This window comes from Labrus mixtus, chromosome 23 (assembly GCF_963584025.1).
Source record: "Labrus mixtus chromosome 23, fLabMix1.1, whole genome shotgun sequence".
Taxonomy (NCBI): domain Eukaryota; kingdom Metazoa; phylum Chordata; class Actinopteri; order Labriformes; family Labridae; genus Labrus; species Labrus mixtus.
The window spans coordinates 10,347,070-10,354,830 of NC_083634.1; the positions used below are offsets into that span (position 1 = coordinate 10,347,070).

Consider the following 7,761-nt stretch of genomic DNA (forward strand, 5'->3'; position numbering starts at 1 on the left):
GCAGTTGGAGCAGCTGTGGTAGTTGTTGGAGCTACTGTGGTTGTAGGAGCTGCTGTGGTTGGTGTTGGAGCAGCTTTAGTTGTTGTTGGAGCAGCTTTAGTTGTTTTTGGAGCGGCTGTGGTTGTTGTTGGAGCCGGGGTGGTTGTGGTTGAAGCTGCTGTTGTTGTTGTAGGAGCTGCTGTGGTTGTTGTTGGAGCAGGTGTGGTTGTTGGAGCAGTTGTCGTTGGTGTTGGAGCAGCTGTCGTTGGTGTTGGAGCAGCTGTCGTCGTTGTAGGAGCAGCTGTGGTTCTTGTTGGAGCTGCTGTGGTTGTTGGAGCAGCTTTTGTTGTAGTTGGAGCAGCTGTGGTTGTTGTTGGAGCTGCTGTGGTTGTTGTAGGAGCAGCTGTTGTGGTTGTTGGAGCTGATGTTGTTGTTGGAAAAGCTGTGGTTGTTATTTTAGGTGCTGTGGTTGTTGTTGGAGCAGTTGTCGTTGGTGTTGGAGCTGCTGTAGTGGTTGTAGGAGCAGCTGTGGTTGTTGTTGGAGCTGCTGCGGTGGTTTGTGGGTCTGCTGTGGTTGTTGTTGTTGGAGCTGCTGTCATAGTTGTAGGAGCAGCTATGGTTGTTGGAGCAGCTGTGGTTGTAGTTGGGGCAGCTGTGGTTGTTGTTGGAGCTGCTGTTGTGGCTGTTGGAGCTGCTGTGGTTGTTGGATCAGCTGTGGTTGTTGGATCAGCTGTAGTTGTTGTTTGAGCTGCAGTTGTTGGTGTTGGAGCAGCTGTGGTTGTAGTTGGAGCTGCTGTGGTTGTTGTTGGAGCTGCTGTGGTTGTTGTTGGAGCTGATGTCATGGTTGTAGGAGCAGCTGTTGTTGTTGGAGCAGCTGAGGTTGTTGTTGGAGCAGCTGAGGTTGTTGGAGCAGCTGTCATTGGTGTTGGAGTAGCTGTGGTAGTTGTAGGAGCAGCTGTGGTTGTTGGAGCAGCTTTTGTTGCAGTTGGAGCAGCTGTGGTAGTTGTTGGAGCTACTGTGGTTGTAGGAGCTGCTGTGGTTGGTGTTGGAGCAGCTTTAGTTGTTGTTGGAGCAGCTTTAGTTGTTTTTGGAGCGGCTGTGGTTGTTGTTGGAGCCGGGGTGGTTGTGGTTGAAGCTGCTGTTGTTGTTGTAGGAGCTGCTGTGGTTGTTGTTGGAGCAGGTGTGGTTGTTGGAGCAGTTGTCGTTGGTGTTGGAGCAGCTGTCGTTGGTGTTGGAGCAGCTGTCGTCGTTGTAGGAGCAGCTGTGGTTCTTGTTGGAGCTGCTGTGGTTGTTGGAGCAGCTTTTGTTGTAGTTGGAGCAGCTGTGGTTGTTGTTGGAGCTGCTGTGGTTGTTGTAGGAGCAGCTGTTGTGGTTGTTGGAGCTGATGTTGTTGTTGGAAAAGCTGTGGTTGTTATTTTAGGTGCTGTGGTTGTTGTTGGAGCAGTTGTCGTTGGTGTTGGAGCAGTTGTGGTTGTTGAAGCAGCTGTCGTTGGTGTTGGAGCAGCTGTGGTTGTTGTTGTAGGAGTTGTGGTTATAGTTGGAGCAGCTGTGGTTGTTGTTGGAGCTGCTGTCGTCGTTGTTGGAGCTGCTGTGGTTGTTGTTGGAGCTGCTGTTGTGGCTGTTGGATCAGCTGTGGTTGTTGTTGGAACAGCTGTGGTTGTTGTTTGAGCAGCTGTGGTTGTTGTTGGAGCTGCTGTGGTTGTTGTTTGAGTTGCTGTCGTGGTTGTAGAAGCAGCTGTTGTTGTAGTTGAAGCTGCTGTGGTGGTTTCTCGGGCTGTGGTTGTTGTTGTTGGAGCTGCTGTCATTGTTGTAGGACCAGCTGTGGTTGTTGGAGCAGCTGTGGCTGTTGGAGCTGCTGTGGTTGTTGTTGGAGCTGCTGTTGTTGTTGTTGGAGCTGCTGCGGTGGTATGTGGAGCTGCTGTGGTTGTTGTTGTTGGAGCTGCTGTCATAGTTGTAGGAGCAGCTGTGGTTGTTGGAGCAGCTGTGGTTGTAGTTGGGGCAGCTGTGGTTGTTGTTGGAGCTGCTGTTGTGGCTGTTGGAGCTGCTGTGGTTGTTGGATCAGCTGTGGTTGTTGGATCAGCTGTGGTTGTTGTTTGAGCTGCAGTTGTTGGTGTTGGAGCAGCTGTGGTTGTAGTTGGAGCTGCTGTGGTTGTTGTTGGAGCTGCTGTGGTTGTTGTTGGAGCTGCTGTCATGGTTGTAGGAGCAGCTGTTGTTGTTGGAGCAGCTGAGGTTGTTGTTGGAGCAGCTGTCATTGGTGTTGGAGCAGCTGTGGTAGTTGTAGGAGCAGCTGTGGTTGTTGGAGCTGCTGTGGTTGGTGTTGGATCTGCTTTGGTTGTTGTTGGAGCTGTGGTTGTTGTTGTTGTAGCTGCTGTGGTTGTAGTTGGAGCTGCTGTGTTTGTTGTTGGAACTGCTGTGGTTGTTGTTGGAGCAGCTTTAGTTGTTGTTGGAGCCGCTTTAGTTGTTGTTGGAGCGGCTGTGGTTGTTGTTGGAGCCGGGGTGGTTGTGGTTGAAGCTGCTGTTGTTGTTGTAGGAGCTGCTGTGGTCGTTGTTGGAGCAGGTGTGGTTGTTGGAGCAGCTGTCATGGTTGTAGGAGCAGCTGTGGTTGGTGTTGGAGCAGCTGTTGTTGTTGGAGCAGCTGTAGTCGTTGTTGGAGCAGCTGAGTTTGTTGGAGCAGCTGTTATTGGTGTTGGAGTAGCTGTGGTTGTCGTAGAAGCAGCTGTGGTTGTTGTTTGAGCAGCTTTTGTTGTAATTGGAGCAGCTGTGGTTGTTGTTGGAGCTGCTGTGGTTGTTGTTTGAGCAGCTTTTGTTGTGGTTGGAGCAGATGTTGTTGTTTGAGTTGCTGTCGTTGTTCTTGGAGCTGCAGTGCTTGTTGGAGCAGCTGTGGTTGTAGTTGGAGCAGCTGTGGTTGTTGTTGGAGCTGCTGTGGTTGTTGTTGGAGCTGCTGTGGTGGTTTGTTGGTCTGTTGTGGTTGTTGTTGTTGGAGCTGCTGTCATAGTTGTAGGAGCAGCTGTGGTTGTTGGAGTAGCTTTTGTAGTATTTGGAGCAGCTGTGTTTTTTGTTGGAGCAGCTTTAGCTGTTGTTGGAGCTGCTGCTGTGGTTGTTGTTGGAGCGGCTGTGGTTGTTGTTGGAGCCGGGGTGGTTGTGGTTGAAGCTGCTGTTGTTGTTGTAGGAGCTGCTGTGGTCGTTGTTGGAACTGTTGTTATGGTTGTAGGAGCAGCTGTGGTTGTGGTTCGAAAAGCTGCTGTCGTTGTTGGAGCTGCTGTGGTTGTTGTGGGAACAGCTGTTGTTGTTGGAGCAGGTGTGGTTGTTGGAGCAGCTGTCGTTGGTGTTGGAGCAGCTGTCGTGGTTGTAGGAGCAGCTTTTGTTGTAGTTAGAGCCGCTGTGGTTGTTGTTGGAGCAGCTGTGGTTGTTGTTGGAGCTGCTGTGGTTGTTGTAGGAGCAGCTGAAGTTGTTGTTGGAGCAGCTGTTGTGGCTGTTGGAGCAGTTGTGGTTGTTGGAGCAGCTGTGGTTGTGGTTGGAACAGCTGTGGTTGTTGTTTTAGCTGCTGTTGCCGTTGTTGGAGCTGCTGTGGTTGTTGTTGGAGCGGCTGTGGTTGTTGTTGGAGCTGCTGTCATCATTGTCTGAGCGGCTGTCGTGGTTGTAGGAGCAGCTGTTGTTGTTGGAGCAGCTGTGGTTGTTGGAGCACCTGTGGTTGTTGTTCGAGCAGCTGTGGTTGTTGTTGGAGCTGCTGCGGTACTTTGTGGGGCTGCTGTGGTTGTTGTTGTTGGAGCTGCTGTCGTGGTTGTAGGAGCAGCTGTTGTAGGAGAAGCTGTGGTTGTTGTAGGAGCAGCTGTTGTTGTTGGAGCAGCTGTAGTCGTTGTTGGAGCAGCTGAGTTTGTTGGAGCAGCTGTTATTGGTGTTGGAGTAGCTTTGGTTGTCGTAGAAGCAGCTGTGGTTGTTGTTTGAGCAGCTTTTGTTGTAATTGGAGCAGCTGTGGTTGTTGTTGGAGCTGCTGTGGTTGTTGTTTGAGCAGCTGTCGTGGTTGTAGGAGCAGCTGTTGTAGGAGAAGCTGTGGTTGTTGTAGGAGCAGCTGTTGTTGTTGGAGCAGCTGTAGTCGTTGTTGGAGCAGCTGAGTTTGTTGGAGCAGCTGTTATTGGTGTTGGAGTAGCTGTGGTTGTCGTAGAAGCAGCTGTGGTTGTTGTTTGAGCAGCTTTTGTTGTAATTGGAGCAGCTGTGGTTGTTGTTGGAGCTGCTGTGGTTGTTGTTTGAGCAGCTTTTGTTGTGGTTGGAGCAGATGTTGTTGTTTGAGTTGCTGTCGTTGTTCTTGGAGCTGCAGTGCTTGTTGGAGCAGCTGTGGTTGTAGTTGGAGCAGCTGTGGTTGTTGTTGGAACTGCTGTGGTTGTTGTTGGAGCTGCTGTGGTGGTTTGTTGGTCTGTTGTGGTTGTTGTTGTTGGAGCTGCTGTCATAGTTGTAGGAGCAGCTGTGGTTGTTGGAGTAGCTTTTGTAGTATTTGGAGCAGCTGTGTTTGTTGTTGAAGCAGCTTTAGATGTTGTTGGAGCTGCTGCTGTGGTTGTTGTTGGAGCGGCTGTGGTTGTTGTTGGAGCCGGGGTGGTTGTGGTTGAAGCTGCTGTTGTTGTTGTAGGAGCTGCTGTGGTCGTTGTTGGAACTGTTGTTATGGTTGTAGGAGCAGCTGTGGTTGTGGTTCGAAAAGCTGCTGTCGCTGTTGGAGCTGCTGTGGTTGTTGTGGGAACAGCTGTTGTTGTTGGAGCAGGTGTGGTTGTTGGAGCAGCTGTCGTTGGTGTTGGAGCAGCTGTCGTGGTTGTAGGAGCAGCTTTTGTTGTATTTGGAGCCGCTGTGGTTGTTGTTGGAGCAGCTGTGGTTGTTGTTGGAGCTGCTGTGGTTGTTGTAGGAGCAGCTGAAGTTGTTGTTGGAGCAGCTGTTGTGGCTGTTGGAGCAGTTGTGGTTGTTGGAGCAGCTGTGGTCATTGTTGGAACTGTTGTTATGATTGTAGGAGCAGCTGTGGTTGTTGGAGCAGCTGTGGTTGTGGTTGGAACAGCTGTGGTTGTTGTTTTAGCTGCTGTTGCCGTTGTTGGAGCTGCTGTGGTTGTTGTTGGAGCGGCTGTGGTTGTTGTTGGAGCTGCTGTCATCATTGTCTGAGCGGCTGTCGTGGTTGTAGGAGCAGCTGTTGTTGTTGGAGCAGCTGTGGTTGTTGGAGCAGCTGTGGTTGTTGTTGGAGCAGCTGTGGTTGTTGTTGGAGCTGCTGCGGTGCTTTGTGGGGCTGCTGTGGTTGTTGTTGTTGGAGCTGCTGTCATAGTTATAGGACCAGCTGTGGTTGTTGGAGCAGCTGTGGTCGTAGTTGGAGCAGCTGTCGTCGTTGTTGGAGCTGCTGTTGTTGTTGGAGCTGCTGTGGTTGTTGTTGGAGCAGCTGTGGTCATTGTCTGAACTGCTGTTGTTGGAGGAGCTGCTGTGGTAGTTGTTAGAGCTGCTGTGGTTGTTGGAGCAGCTGTGGTTGTTGTTGGAGCAGCTGTGGTTGTTGTTGGAGCTGCTGCGGTGCTTTGTGGGGCTGCTGTGGTTGTTGTTGTTGGAGCTGCTGTCATAGTTATAGGACCAGCTGTGGTTGTTGGAGCAGCTGTGGTCGTAGTTGGAGCAGCTGTCGTCGTTGTTGGAGCTGCTGTTGTTGGAGCTGCTGTGGTTGTTGTTGGAGCAGCTGTGGTCATTGTCTGAACTGCTGTTGTTGTTGGAGCTGCTGTGGTTGTTGTTTGAGTTGCTGTCGTGGTTGTAGGAGCAGCTGTTGTTGTAGTTGAAGCTGCTGTGGTGGTTTCTCGGGCTGTGGTTGTTGTTGTTGGAGCTGCTGTCATTGTTGTAGGACCAGCTGTGGTTGTTGGAGCAGCTGTGGCTGTTGGAGCTGCTGCAGTGGTTATTGGAGCAGCTGTGGTTGTTGTTGGAGCTGCTGTCGTGGTTGTAGGAGCAGCTGTTGTTGTAGTTGAAGCTGCTGTGGTGGTTTCTCTGGCTGTGGTTGTTGTTGTTGGAGCTGCTGTCATAGTTGTAGGACCAGCTGTGGTTGTTGGAGCAGCTGTGGTTGTTGTTGGAGCTGCGGTTGTTGTTGTTGTAGCAGCTGTCGTGGTTGTAGGAGCAGCTGTTGTTGGAGCAGCTGTGGTTGTTGTTGGAGCTGCTGTGGTTGTTGTTGGAGCTGCTGTCATCATTGTCTGAGCGGCTGTCGTGGTTGTAGGAGCAGCTGTTGTTGTTGGAGCAGCTGTGGTTGTTGGAGAAGCTGTGGTTCTTGTTGGAGCAGCTGTGGTTGTTGTTGGAGCTGCTGCGGTGCTTTGTGGGGCTGCTGTGGTTGTTGTTGTTGGAGCTGCTGTCATAGTTATAGGACCAGGTGTGGTTGTTGGAGCAGCTGTGGTCGTAGTTGGAGCAGTTGTCGTCGTTGTTGGAGCTGCTGTTGTTGTAGGAGCTGCTGTGGTTGTTATTGGAGCTGCTGTGGTTGTTGTTGGAGCAGCTGTGGTCATTGTCTGAACTGCTGTTGTTGTAGGAGCTGCTGTGGTAGTCGTTAGAGCTGCTGTGGTTGTTGTTGTAGGAGCTGCTGTGGTTGTTGTTGGAGCTGCAGTCATTGTAGGAGCAGCTGTGGTTGTTGTTGGAGCAGCTGTGGTTGTTGTTGTAGGAGCTGCTGTGGTTGTTGTCTGAGCTGCTGTTGTTGTTGGTACTGCTGTTGTTGTTGTTGGAGCTGCTGTGATTGTTGTTGGAGCTGTTGTCGTGGTTGTAGGAGCAGCTGTCGGTGTTGGAGCAGCTGTGGTTGTAGTTGGAGCAGCTGTGGTTGTTGTTGGAGCTGCTGTGATTGTTGTTGGAGCTGCTGTGGTTGTTGTTGGATCTGCTGTCATGGTTGTAGGAGCAGCTGTTGTTGTTGGAGCAGCTGAGGTTGTTGGAGCAGCTGTGGTTGTTGTTTGAGCAGCTTTTGTTGTAGTTGGAGCTACTGCTGTGGTTGTTGTTGGAGCAGCTGTGGTTGTTAGAGCTGATGTGGTTGTTGTTGGAGCCGAGGTGGTTGTGGTTGAAGCTGCTGTTGTTGTTGTTAGAGCTGCAGTGGTTGGTGTTGGAGCAGCTGTCGTGGTTGTAGGGGCAGCTGAAGTTGTTGTTGGAGCAGCTGTTGTGGCTGTTGGAGCAGTTGTGGTTGTAGGAGCAGCTTTTGTTGTAGTTGGAGCAGCTGTGGTTGTTGTTGGAGCAGCTGTGGTTGTTGTAGGGGCAGCTGAAGTTGTTGTTGGAGCAGCTGTTGTGGCTGTTGGAGCAGTTGTGGTTGTTGGAGCTGATGTTGTTGTTGGAAAAGCTGTGGTTGTTGGAGCAGCTGTGGTCATTGTTGGAACTGTTGTTATGGTTGTAGGAGCTGCTGTGGTTGTTGTCTGAGCTGCTGTTGTTGTTGGTACTGCTGTGGTTGTTGTTGGAGCTGCTGTGATTGTTGTTGGAGCTGTTGTCGTGGTTGTAGGAGCAGCTGTTGTTGTTGAAGCAGCTGTAGTCGTTTGAGCGGCTGTCGTGGTTGTAGGAGCAGCCGTTGTTGTTGGAGCAGCTGTGGTTGTTGGAGCAGCTGTGGTTGTAGTCAGAGCAGCTGTGGTTGTTGTTGGAGCGGCTGAGGTTGTTGTTGGAGCAGGTGTGGTTGTTGGAGCAGCTGTCGTTGTTGTTGGAGCAGCTGTCGTGGTTGTAGGAGCAGCTTTTGTTGTAGTTGGAGCAGCTGCGGTTGTTGTTGGAGCTGCTGTCATCTTTGTTGGATTTGCATTGGTTGTTGTTGGAGCAGCTGTGGTTGTTGTTGGAGCTGCT

General features: G+C 51.1%; 1 pseudogene; it reads right to left on the minus strand.

Annotated features, from left to right (window-relative positions):
* Window positions 1–4,159: 4,159 nt before the first annotated feature.
* LOC132958885 (transcription factor SPT20 homolog) lies at window positions 4,160–7,405 on the minus strand (annotated as a pseudogene).
* Window positions 7,406–7,761: the final 356 nt, after the last annotated feature.